Genomic DNA, 11574 nt, shown 5'->3' with positions numbered 1-11574 from the left:
CTGAACCCCAAGTTTAGGTTGTTTCAGAATTTTGTACCCAACATGTAAGGGAAGGGGCTCAGAAGTTCGCAGTCTGCAGAAGTTCACAAAAAGCAGTTTTGTTTTCCCTCTGTTCTGGGCAAGTTAACCCTTCAAGGACACTTGGGAGGGGGAGAGCTTTTTCTTCCCTTTCTCTCCTCTTCCCCCCACCCTCCCCACCCCTGCCAGCTGTTACCATGGAGCCCAGTTGGTAACCTCCTTATCTTAGACATGTAGCCTTCTCTGTGAAGCCCCAGCTCAAAGCCAGTGGCCTTGTTTTACATATTTTGTGAAAAACTAGTAAGGGGGTGTCTAGCTTTTGGAGTGCTGATTTTTCCAGCTAGTGACCAAGTAAAACAGGGCAACAGGAAAATAGGAAGTTTATCTACACTAAAATTTTTTATAGGGATTCTTTTGCTGAAAGTCCTAAAATCAGCCATGGTGAAGATTTCTGGAGAAGGTCAGTTAAGCCTTTTCTGTGGACCTGGGTAAGGAGGGGAAGATGGGAAGGCGGGGCTGAGAGCAGGTCAGTGGATCTGAGAATGAGGAAGGAGTGATGTAAAAGAATAGGATTTTCCCTAGCAAGGAAAACTTGAGCAGTAGAACAGGTAGAGCAGAGGGGAGGATGGGAGTGAATATCCCAAAAAAGCCTGTAAAGGACAATTCTTAGTAACCTGTTTTCAGTGATGACAAAGCAACTTTAAAGGCCATTTTCACCAGATCTCTGATAGGGGTCCAAGGGCTCTCCTCAGCTGGTTTGAGCTTTGGGTTAGCTGGTAAGAGGACCTGGTGGGACCTGGTGTGGGCACTGACAGAAGAAGAGAGGAGTGAGTGGGTAGAGGGATTCCTTCAGTACCTGCTACCTCAGAAAAGAGGCAATGGTTTGAGGAAAGGCAGTTGTTTAGGTTTTTGATCTAGTGAGTGGAGAGGAGAAGTCAGGTTGTTCAGGTGGGGGAGACAGTGGAGGGGCTGGGGCAGAATGTTGAGGGTGAGGACCTATTTGAGCCGGGCGATAGGGTGGAAATTTATCAGTAGGGTCAAAAGTAGTGGATGAGTCCGGAGGAGGAGGAGATTGGGGATCAGTGGTTGTGGGTGTTGGTTTGCAAGCTAGAAGAATTTGCAGAGGTCTGCAAGAGGTGCAGAGAGCACAAGCAAGAAGAAAGCTTTGATATAGCAGCTTTTTACCCATTTTTTCGAATGCTCACAGTAATTGTAGAGATCCCTTAGAATGGAGGGATCCAGGGACCCAAAAGGGGGGCATCTGCTTTGGGATAAGTGGGCCAGGCCTGGGTGCTATATTTGATCAATTTTGGGGGTTTGATGTCTGGTGTCAAGGAGAGGGTTTTGAGGTTATCCAAGAGGCATTGTAGGGGAGAGTCGACCGGCAGAGAGGACACATTACCCATGTCGCAAAGTAGTATAAGGAGGAGGGAAGGGGATGCAAACTTGGTATAGAGGAGAAGGAAGGAGATGCAACCGTAGTATAAGAGAGAAGGAGGAAACTGATTTATTGGCAAAAGGGGCGTCCCCGCTAGAGCCAAAAATCAGGAGTGCCTTAGTGGCAGGTTTGAGCTGCAGAGATTGGTCGTCACCGAATCCTGACAGTCGAAGCTCTCGTCCTGGACGGAGCTGGAGCTGTGGGAGACCTTGGCCAAGGCTTTTTTTTTGGGACCCCTCCTGGAGAGGCTGGAGACTTGCAGGGCCAGAAAGAGGGGAAAGAGAGAGACAGGGGAAGAGGGAGGAAGGGGAGGGTAAGTGTCTGAGGACTAGGATTTTAGGAGAGCCACCAAGATGGTGAAGGTCTGGGTGGACTGTGATGTGTCCCTGGAGGTTACACAGTCCTTCGAGGGAGACCTACAAAGCCTATGCTGGTAACTAACAGCTGGGAAGGGAAGGGAATAATTTTGAACCCAGGAGTCTATTCTGCCCTAGGAAGGAGTCCCTGAGGGCCACCGTAGCCTTAAAGGCTGTGGTGGGGTGTTTTCCTCCCCACAGGTGGGCAAAGAGGTTTGCCGGACAATCAACGGCCAAATCCTCCTGACACCACCATTGGGTTTAGGACTCCAGGAAGGGGAAACTCACCAATCGAAGGTCGGTGGTGGATGGAGTTCTGGCAGTCGAGAAAATGGGTTCAGGCCTGGGTTCAGGCCATCCGGTGAGTGGCACTTCCGAAGGAAGAGGGACCCAAAAGTGGGTTTTAACCCTCTCCCGGGTTTCGGCACCAATGAAAGGAAAGTGACCACAACACTCGGAGCAACCAAAAGATCTTTATTGCAGCAGTGCAACAAAGAGAAAAGAAAGAAGGAAAGAGAGAAAAGAGATGAATAGGGAGAGAACAAGAGCAAGAGAGAGACAGAGAGCGCGCGTAAGAAAGATAAAGAGCAAGAGAGAGAGAGCAAGAGGGAAAGAGCAAGAGAGAAAGAGCAAGAGAGAGAGGGAGAGAGGGGGGCCTGGCAGGAGGGAGTTTTTATAGCCCAAATCTAATAGGGCCTCTGGGTCTGCAAGCTGCCTTGTTGGCCCAAGGGGGGGTTAAGTGTTCAGCCTTGAGCAGGGTTGAATGTTCAGACTTGAGGCAAACAGGTGATAAAGGACCAGATAGAGGGGGGTTTGAGTGCATGGGCTATCTTGCAGTCAACATCTGTTCATCCTGCCCTGCACCCAACACTCCTTGTTTATTTTGAGATAGGGTCTGGCTAAATTGCTGAGATTGGCCTTGTACTTGCTATCTTCCAGGCTCAGCTTCCCAGGATGCTGGGATTACAGGTGGGCACCACTCCATCTGGCTGCCCTTTATATCTTATAATTTTAAAATCCATTCTCTTACAGGATTGCTCTCAAATCTGTAATTTTCAGTCTCATATCTCTACTTACCATCAAGGAAATTCCACTTAGATTCCAAACCCTTGATGACTTTAAATCATATTTGTCTTAAACTCAATTTGCCATCCCCTTTCCAAAAAATCATCAATGTTGGCATGTTTATCCCCGTCACTTTATCCCATAAATTTAGAGTTCAAATTTACTCTTCTACTTATCAACTTCTATATCTAATTGTATATATTCTATATTCTATATCTAATGGTAGCCAAGTTTCATTATTTCTTTTTCCAGAAGAATCTTCTTTGGGCTTCTAGTACCATCATCTTTAGATAGGCTCTTATCTTGACCCCTGAATAGTGCAGTAGCAACTGAATTTGTTTCCCTGTCTCCATTCTGTCCTTATATAGTCATCCTATGTCCCTCCACTAGACTATTTCCCATTTAATACATCACTATCATAATATATCACTCTCCCAATCAAAAACCTCCTCCTCTTGTTGCATTTAGACTCAATTTTATATTCTTGTCAATGTCCTTCACCATCTGATCCCAACCATTGGACTTGGCTACCTGTATTTCCTTACTATTGTCCACCAGGAACCTTGGCCTCTGTGTGCAACATTTCATACTCATTTCCATGCTCATTTTCTTATGATAGAAAATATCTCATCTATTCCTTTGTTTATCCAAATGCTTCTCTCCATCAAGTTTTATTATCTCTACAAAGGTTTCCCTTATGATGACTCCCTTTTTTAAAAAAACCAAACTTAGTCCTTATCTTGGGTACTACTTATTTAATTTGGCAAATTTATTGTTGTCAAATGAATTTATGAAGGAATGCTACTTATTTATTTTAATGTTTTTTGAGATTTTTTCCTCTATAGATTCGAAGTTTATGGAAAGTAGGAGCAAGTCTAATCTTCTTTTGCATATCTCTTACCACCTAGCACAATGTAATGCCCCCAACAGAGGTAATCCTAGGGATAAGGATTGTTTATTAATGCTGTAGGCTGATTCCCAGAAAACAGCAGTTTTAAAAAGCCTTGAATTCCCCTTGCCCATCTCAGGTGATTTCATGTACTGTTTGAGAGAGGAGATCTTATCTGGTTTCTTTATAATGTACTTTCAATGCCTGGTTTATAGCAGGCATTAACTAATATTTTTGAGTTAATTATGAAGTTTACTGCGAACAATGTTTTGAAACCATGCCCTGAGAGAGTGAAAGACTAAGTAAAAATTTGAACTACTATATGTTGCATATGTATATGCATGTTTCAAAAATATGTGTGAAATGTTTTGAAAAGTTTAATGTAATCTCCAAGCACAAACTATTATTTTAAGATGCCAAAATAGATGTTTAAAAATTTTTTATTCCAAAGTAGATTTTTTTAAAGTGCTACTTATCCTTTTTGGGAGGTAAATTTATCCTGGGAAAGACAAAAATAACCTTGTAAGATTTCTTTTTAGGTTTCTTATTATTTATAAAGAACAGAAAAATCATTCTTCTTTCTTTTTCCTTTTTTTGGGGGGGGTACAAATTATAGTTCTTCGGTACAAGTTGAGTTGGAAGGGTACAAATATTTTAGTTCCATTCAGTTGAAGCAAATACAATATTCGTTGCTTTATTATAGGTGAGGAAATTGATGCTTACACATATTGATGCTTAGACACATTTGCCCAAGGTAGAGATTCTCAAAAATGTTGTTCTCTGACCCTTCCCTCAGACTTTCCAGGGAAGGTAAAAAATATAGACTCCAGATCTTTACCGTAGACTTATTAAATTAAATCCTTTAAAGGAAATCTGCATCTTTAGCAGTCCCTTGTGTATCAGAGGCTTCTTGCATAGTGCTTCTTGAACTCCAATGGTCATCTGAATCACTTGGGGATCTTACTAAGTAAGCTTCAGGATTGGATGCAGTGTGTCGGCAGTCAGGCCTGAAATTCTCTATTTCTAACAAGTCCTCAGGGCATGCTGATGTTGGGTACCCATAGACCACATTTTCAATTGCAAAAGTCCAGAGAAGCAGTACTCAAAGTGTAGTTCCAGAACCAGCAGCATCAGTATTACCTGGAAAATTGTTAGAAACATATTTCCTTAGGCCCTACTCCAGACCTATTGTATCAGACACTCTGAGCCATGTTTTCTACTTAAGAACATGTTCACACTTGAGAACCACTGAATTAAAGAACTTCTACTTAAAAAATCTTGCCAGAGTCTGCGAGGTAGTCTGTTTAACAAGATTTCCTTGAGGCCTGGATATTGGTCTTTCTTTAAAACTCTCTGGTTGATTATAATATGCATTCAGGTTTGCATACTGTAATTTGAAAATTACTTAAGGTGACACCTATATTTTTAGAAGGATACAAATCTTTAGCGTGGTGGAGACCTCTCTCTCTTTCTCTCTCTCTCTCATTTTATTTCCTAAACACCAGCTCTTTGGAATATTGACTTGTGTTGAGTTGCCTCCAGAAGAATGTCACACTCTCTGCCCTGCACCCATATGGAGACAGGGTGTGGGAAGAGGGAGAAGAAAGGATTCACCTTAACTAAAGAGTTGTTTTTTTTTTTTTTTTAAGAGGGAGAGAGAGGGAGAGAATTTTAATATTTATTTTTTAGTATTTGGCGGACACAACATCTTTGTTTGTATGTGGTGCTGAGGATCGAACCCGGGCCGCACGCATGCCAGGTGAGTGCGCTACCGCTTGAGCCACATCCCCAGCCCAAAACATTACATTTCTAAATGACATATATAGTGTGATGGGAGAATAAAAAGAGAAAGCATATTCATAAGTAGAAAATACTTAAAACCAAAGGAAAGTGCAAAAATATAAAAATTTGCAAATACAGTACATGAAAATAGCTTCAAAGTTTTTTATGAGAGAAGGAGAAAAGTTTAAAGTGATTGTATCTTTTAACCTTAAGAAGTTAGAGAAAGAAGAGTAAATTAAATCACTCAAAAGATAGATGAAAGGCATAGGAGAAAAGAAGGTATAGAAATAACTGAAAGGCAGGTGAAAATGTGGTTGACATTATTCATCATCAGGGAAATGCAAATTAAAACCATAATGATACCTTAAAATTCAAGAAAATGGCCAAAATTAAGTTATGGACACCAAGTATTGATGAGAAGATAGAATAAACAATCACATAGTGCTGTTGAGACTTTAAAATTGTATGACCACTTTGAAAAACTAATTGATAATTGCTTATGATATTATACATATACTATCTTGTAATTCAGCAATTTCAATCCTAACAATTTATCCTAAAAAACTATAAAATATGTTCATTAAAAAAGAAATATGCAGGAATATTCATAACAACTTTAATTATAATAAACCCAACTGGAAACAACCCAAGTGTTCATTATCCTGAGAAAGAAGAAAAAACAGAGTATATTCATAACAGGAAATAATACTAAGCAGTTATGAACAAACAAACTATTACTACATGCAACAAAATGGAAGAAAAAATATTATGTTAAAAATTGAAATATAAAAGAGTATGTATTTTATTCTTCCATTTATATGACATTCAAAAGCAGACAAAGCCCTGCACAATGGTTCCTGCCTATGATCCCAACTACTTTGGAGGCTAAGGCAGAAGAATCACAAGTTTGGGGCCAGCCTGGGTAGTTTAGCAAGACCTTTTCTCAAAATTTTTTAAAAGTGAAAAGACTGGGAATATAGCTCAGTGGTAGAGCTTACCTAGCATGTAAGAGGCCCTGTGTTCAATCCCCAGTAATGCAAAATAACAAGGGGATTGGCCTTCTGACAATTTAAGAAGAGTATTTAAAATTAATTAGATCCCTATTTCAAAACATGCATTTCATTATATACTATTTCAGTCAGTTTTGCTGTGTAACAAACCACCCCCAAAATTTGTTGGCTTAAAAAAATAATTTTTCCTTCTCACTAAAAATATAAAAAAAGAACAGGTGGAACTTCCCTGGACCGGGGCTAGGAGCCCGCGGAAACTGTGTCTCGGTCCGGGTCCTGCTGAGGGCAGGTCAGGACTCACCCATTGCTTGGGTTGCCTGGCAAGGGGAACGAAATGCTGCCATTCGCATAGGATACCAACATGGCAGAGATCTGATGTCAGCAGAAAGCGGTGGAGGAGAGATCTTCATCAATACCAGCGGTGACATAAGCAGTTGGTCTTCTGGTAAGGGGGGTGAGGCTCAGTCACCCGAGTCTCCTCAATTTGTCCTCGAGCCGGAGGGAAGGAGCCGGGCCGCCGCCAGCCCCCGGAGCAGGCCCAGCGGCTCGCCAGCGTGGTGACCGCGTGACCCCAATTGGAGAGGGGGCGGAGCGGAGCCGCCACCCACACCCGCCAGGTGGGCAGACCCACGACCCAGTAGTACATGGGCGTGGTAGGAGGGGCAGGGCAGAGCCGCCCTTCGCACTTGCAAGGTAAACAGACCTGTGACAGCCTGGCGGGTCAGGCCCAGTGGCCTGCCAGTGTGGTACACACGTCACCCCAACTGGAGTAGGGGCAGAGCAGATCCTTATCCCACGCCCGGATCAGGCCCTGCCGGTGTGGTGGTCACGTGACCCCAATTGGAGTGGGGGTGGAGCGGAACCGCCACCCGTGCCCGCAGGGTGAGCAGACCAGTGATCAACCTGCAGATCAGGCCCAGGGGTCCGCAGGCGTGGTAGGAGGGGCAGGGCAGATCCGCCGCCAGCGCCTTCAAGGTAGGCAGACCTACAACAGACCGGCGGATCAGGCCCAGGAGCCTGCCGGCGGGGTACAAACACCACCCTAATTGGAGTAGGGACAGAGCAGAGTCGCCTCCCTTGCCAGGAACAGACCCAGCATCCTGCAGGCGGGGTAGTCACGACACCCCAATTGGAGTAGGGGCAAAGCAGAGCCTCCACTCGTGCCCGAAAGGTGGGCAGATCTGCGACCGACCAGCAGGACAGGCCCAGTGGCCTGCTGGTACGACAGACACGACACCCCAATTGGAGTAGGGGCAGAACAGAGCCGCCACCAGCTCCCAGAACAGGCCCAGTGACCTGCCGGCGTGGTAGCCACGACACCCCAATTGGAATAAGGAGAGAGCAGAGCCGCCGCCCGCACCTGCAGGAAAGATACGCAAGCAGTATGAAAAGACAAGGAAAGAAAGGACCACAAGCAATGCAGGTCAACGCAACTTTAGAAGAGGTAACAGCTGCAGCAGATGGAATGTCAGATAAAGAATTCAGGATATACATGCTTCAGATGATCTGGAGTATCAAGGAAGACATTAAACAGCAAAATCAGACAATGAAAGATCACTTCGACAACGAATTACGCAAACAAATCCAGGAAGCAAAGGATCAACTATACAGGGAGATAGAGGTTATAAAAAACAAGCAATCAGAAATCCTAGAAATGCAGGAAGCAATAAACCAACTTAAAAACTCAATGGAGAATACTACCAACAGAGTAGAACACTTAGAAGATAGAACATCAGACAATGAAGACAAAGTATTTCAACTGGAAAAGAACATAGACAGCTCAGCAAGACTGTTAAGAAACCATGAGCAGAACATCCAAGAAATATGGGATAACATTAAGAGACCAAACTTAAGAGTCATTGGGATACAGGAAGGTACAGAGCTCCAAACCAAAGGAATGAGCAGTCTATTCCATGAAATAATACAAGAAAACTTCCCAGACTTGAAGAATGAGACAGAATCCCAAATCCTAGAAGCCTACAGGACGCCGAATGTGCAAAATCATAAGAGATCCACACCTAGACACATTATAATGAAGATGCCCAACATACAGAATAAGGAGAGAATTTTAAAAGCTACAAGAGAAAGGAAGCAGATTACATTTAGGGGCAAGCCAATCAGGATAACAGCTGATCTTTCAACACAGACTCTGAAAGCTAGAAGATCCTGGAATAACATATTTCAAACACTGAAAGATAATGGGTTCCAACCAAGAATTGTGTATCCAGCGAAATTAAGCTTCAGGATGGAGAATGAAATTAAAACCTTCCACGATAAACAAAAGTTTAAAGAATTCGCAGCTAGAAAACCATCTCTTCAAAACATCCTAGCCAAAGTATTACAGGAAGAGGAAATGGAAAATAACAATGAAAACCAACAGTGGGAGGTAGGACAGTAAAGGGGGGGGGGAAACAATCAAAGAGGAAAACAAACAATGTTTAGTAACAGAAATAAACAAATATGGCTGGAAGAACAACCCATATCTCAATAATAACCCTAAATGTTAATGGCTTAAACTCACCAATTAAGAGACACAGGCTAGTAGAATGGATCACAAAACAAGACCCAACAATATGCTGCCTACAGGAGACGCATTTGATAGGAAAAGACATACATAGGCTGAAGGTGAAAGGTTGGGAAAAATCATATCACTCATATGGACTTCGGAAACAAGCAGGCGTGTCCATATCATATCAAATAAAATAGATTTCAAGCCAAAGTTAATCAAAAGAGATAAAGAGGGACACTACATACTGCTTAAGGGAACCATACACCAACAAGACATAACAATCATAAATATTTATGCCCCAAACAATGGTGCAGCTATGTTCGTCAAACAAACTCTTCTCAAGTTCAAGAGTCTAATAGACCACCACACCATAATCATGGGAGACTTCAACACACCTCTCTCGCCACTGGACAGATCTTCCAAACAAAAGTTGAATAAGGAAACTATAGAACTCAATAACACTATTAATAACCTAGACCTAATTGACATATATAGAGTATACCACCCAACATCAAGCAGTTACACTTTTTTCTCAGCAGCACATGGATCCTTCTCAAAAATAGATCATATATTATGTCACAGGGCAACTCTTAGACAATATAAAGGAGTAGAGATATTACCATGCATCTTATCTGATCATAATGGAATGAAACTGAAAATCAACGATAAAAGAAGGAAGGAAAAAGCATACATCAATTGGAGAATGAACAATAGGTTACTGAATGATCAATGGGTTATAGAAGACATCAAGGAGGAAATTAAAAAATTCTTAGAGATAAATGAAAACACAGACACAACATATCGGAATCTATGGGACACATTGAAAGCAGTTCTAAGAGGAAAATTCATTGCTTGGAGTTCATTCCTTAAAAAAAGAAAAAACCAACAAATAAATGATCTCATACTTCATCTCAAAATCCTTGAAAAAGAAGAGCAAAACAACAGCAAAAGAAGTAGAAGGCAAGAAATAATTAAAATCAGAGCTGAAATTAATGAAATCGAAACAAAAGAAACAATTGAAAAAATTGACAAAACTAAAAGTTGGTTCTTTGAAAAAATAAACAAAATCGACAGACCCTTAGCGATGCTAGTGAAGAGAAGAAGAGAGAGAACTCAAATTACTAGCATACGGGATGAAAAAGGCAATATCACAACAGACACTTCAGAAATACAGAAGATAATCAAAAACTATTTTGAATCCTTATACTCCAATAAATTAGAAGATAGTGAAGGCATAGATAAATTTCTTAAGTCATATGATCTGCCCAGATTGAGTCAGGAGGATATAGAAAACCTAAACAGACCAATATCAATTGAGGAGATAGAAGAAACCATCAAAAGACTACCAACTAAGAAAAGCCCAGGTCCCGATGGGTATACAGCAGAATTTTACAAAACCTTTAAAGAAGAACTAATACCAATACTTTTCAAGCTACTTCAGGAAATAGAAAAGGAGGGAGAACTTCCAAATTCATTCTATGAGGCCAACATCACCCTGATACCTAAACCAGACAAAGACACTTCAAAGAAAGAAAACTACAGACCAATATCTCTAATGAACCTAGATGCAAAAATCCTCAATAAAATTCTGGCGAATCGGATACAAAAACATATAAAAAAAATTGTACACCATGATCAAGTAGGATTCATCCCTGGGATGCAAGGCTGGTTCAATATACGGAAATCAATAAATGTTATTCACCACATCAATAGACTTAAAAATAAGAACCATATGATCATCTCGATAGATGCGGAAAAAGCATTTGACAAAGTACAGCATCCCTTTATGTTCAAAACTCTAGAAAAACTAGGGATAACAGGAACATACCTCAATATTGTAAAAGCAATCTATGCTAAGCCTCAGGCTAGCATTATTCTGAATGGAGAAAAACTGAAGGCATTCCCTCTAAAATCTGGAACAAGACAGGGATGCCCTCTCTCTCCACTTCTCTTCAACATAGTTCTCGAAACACTGGCCAGAGCAATTAGACAGACGAAAGAAATTAAAGGCATAAAAATAGGAAAAGAAGAAATTAAATTATCACTATTTGCAGATGATATGATTCTATATCTAGCAGACCCAAAAGGCTCTACAAAGAAACTATTAGAGCTAATAAATGAATTCAGCAAAGTGGCAGGATTTAAAATCAACACGCATAAATCAAAGGCATTCCTGTATATCAGCGACAAATCCTCTGAAATGGAAATGAGGACAACCACTCCATTCAAAATATCTTCAAAAAAAATAAAATACTTGGGAATCAACCTAACAAAAGAGGTGAAAGACTTATACAATGAAAACTACAGAACCCTAAAGAGAGAAATAGAAGAAGATCTTAGAAGATGGAAAAATATACCCTGTTCATGGATAGGCAGAACTAACATCATCAAAATGGCGATATTACCAAAAGTTCTCTATAGGTTTAATGCAATGCCAATCAAAATCCCAATGGCATTTCTTGTAGAAATAGAGAAAGCAATCATGAAATTCATATGGAAAAATAAAA

Source organism: Marmota monax, unplaced genomic scaffold (assembly GCF_021218885.2).
Source record: "Marmota monax isolate L192 unplaced genomic scaffold, Marmota_monax_Labrador192_F-V1.1 WCK01_AAM20220418_F8-fsc00019, whole genome shotgun sequence".
Classification (NCBI taxonomy): domain Eukaryota; kingdom Metazoa; phylum Chordata; class Mammalia; order Rodentia; family Sciuridae; genus Marmota; species Marmota monax.
Note: the sequence above shows the minus strand (reverse complement) of the source record.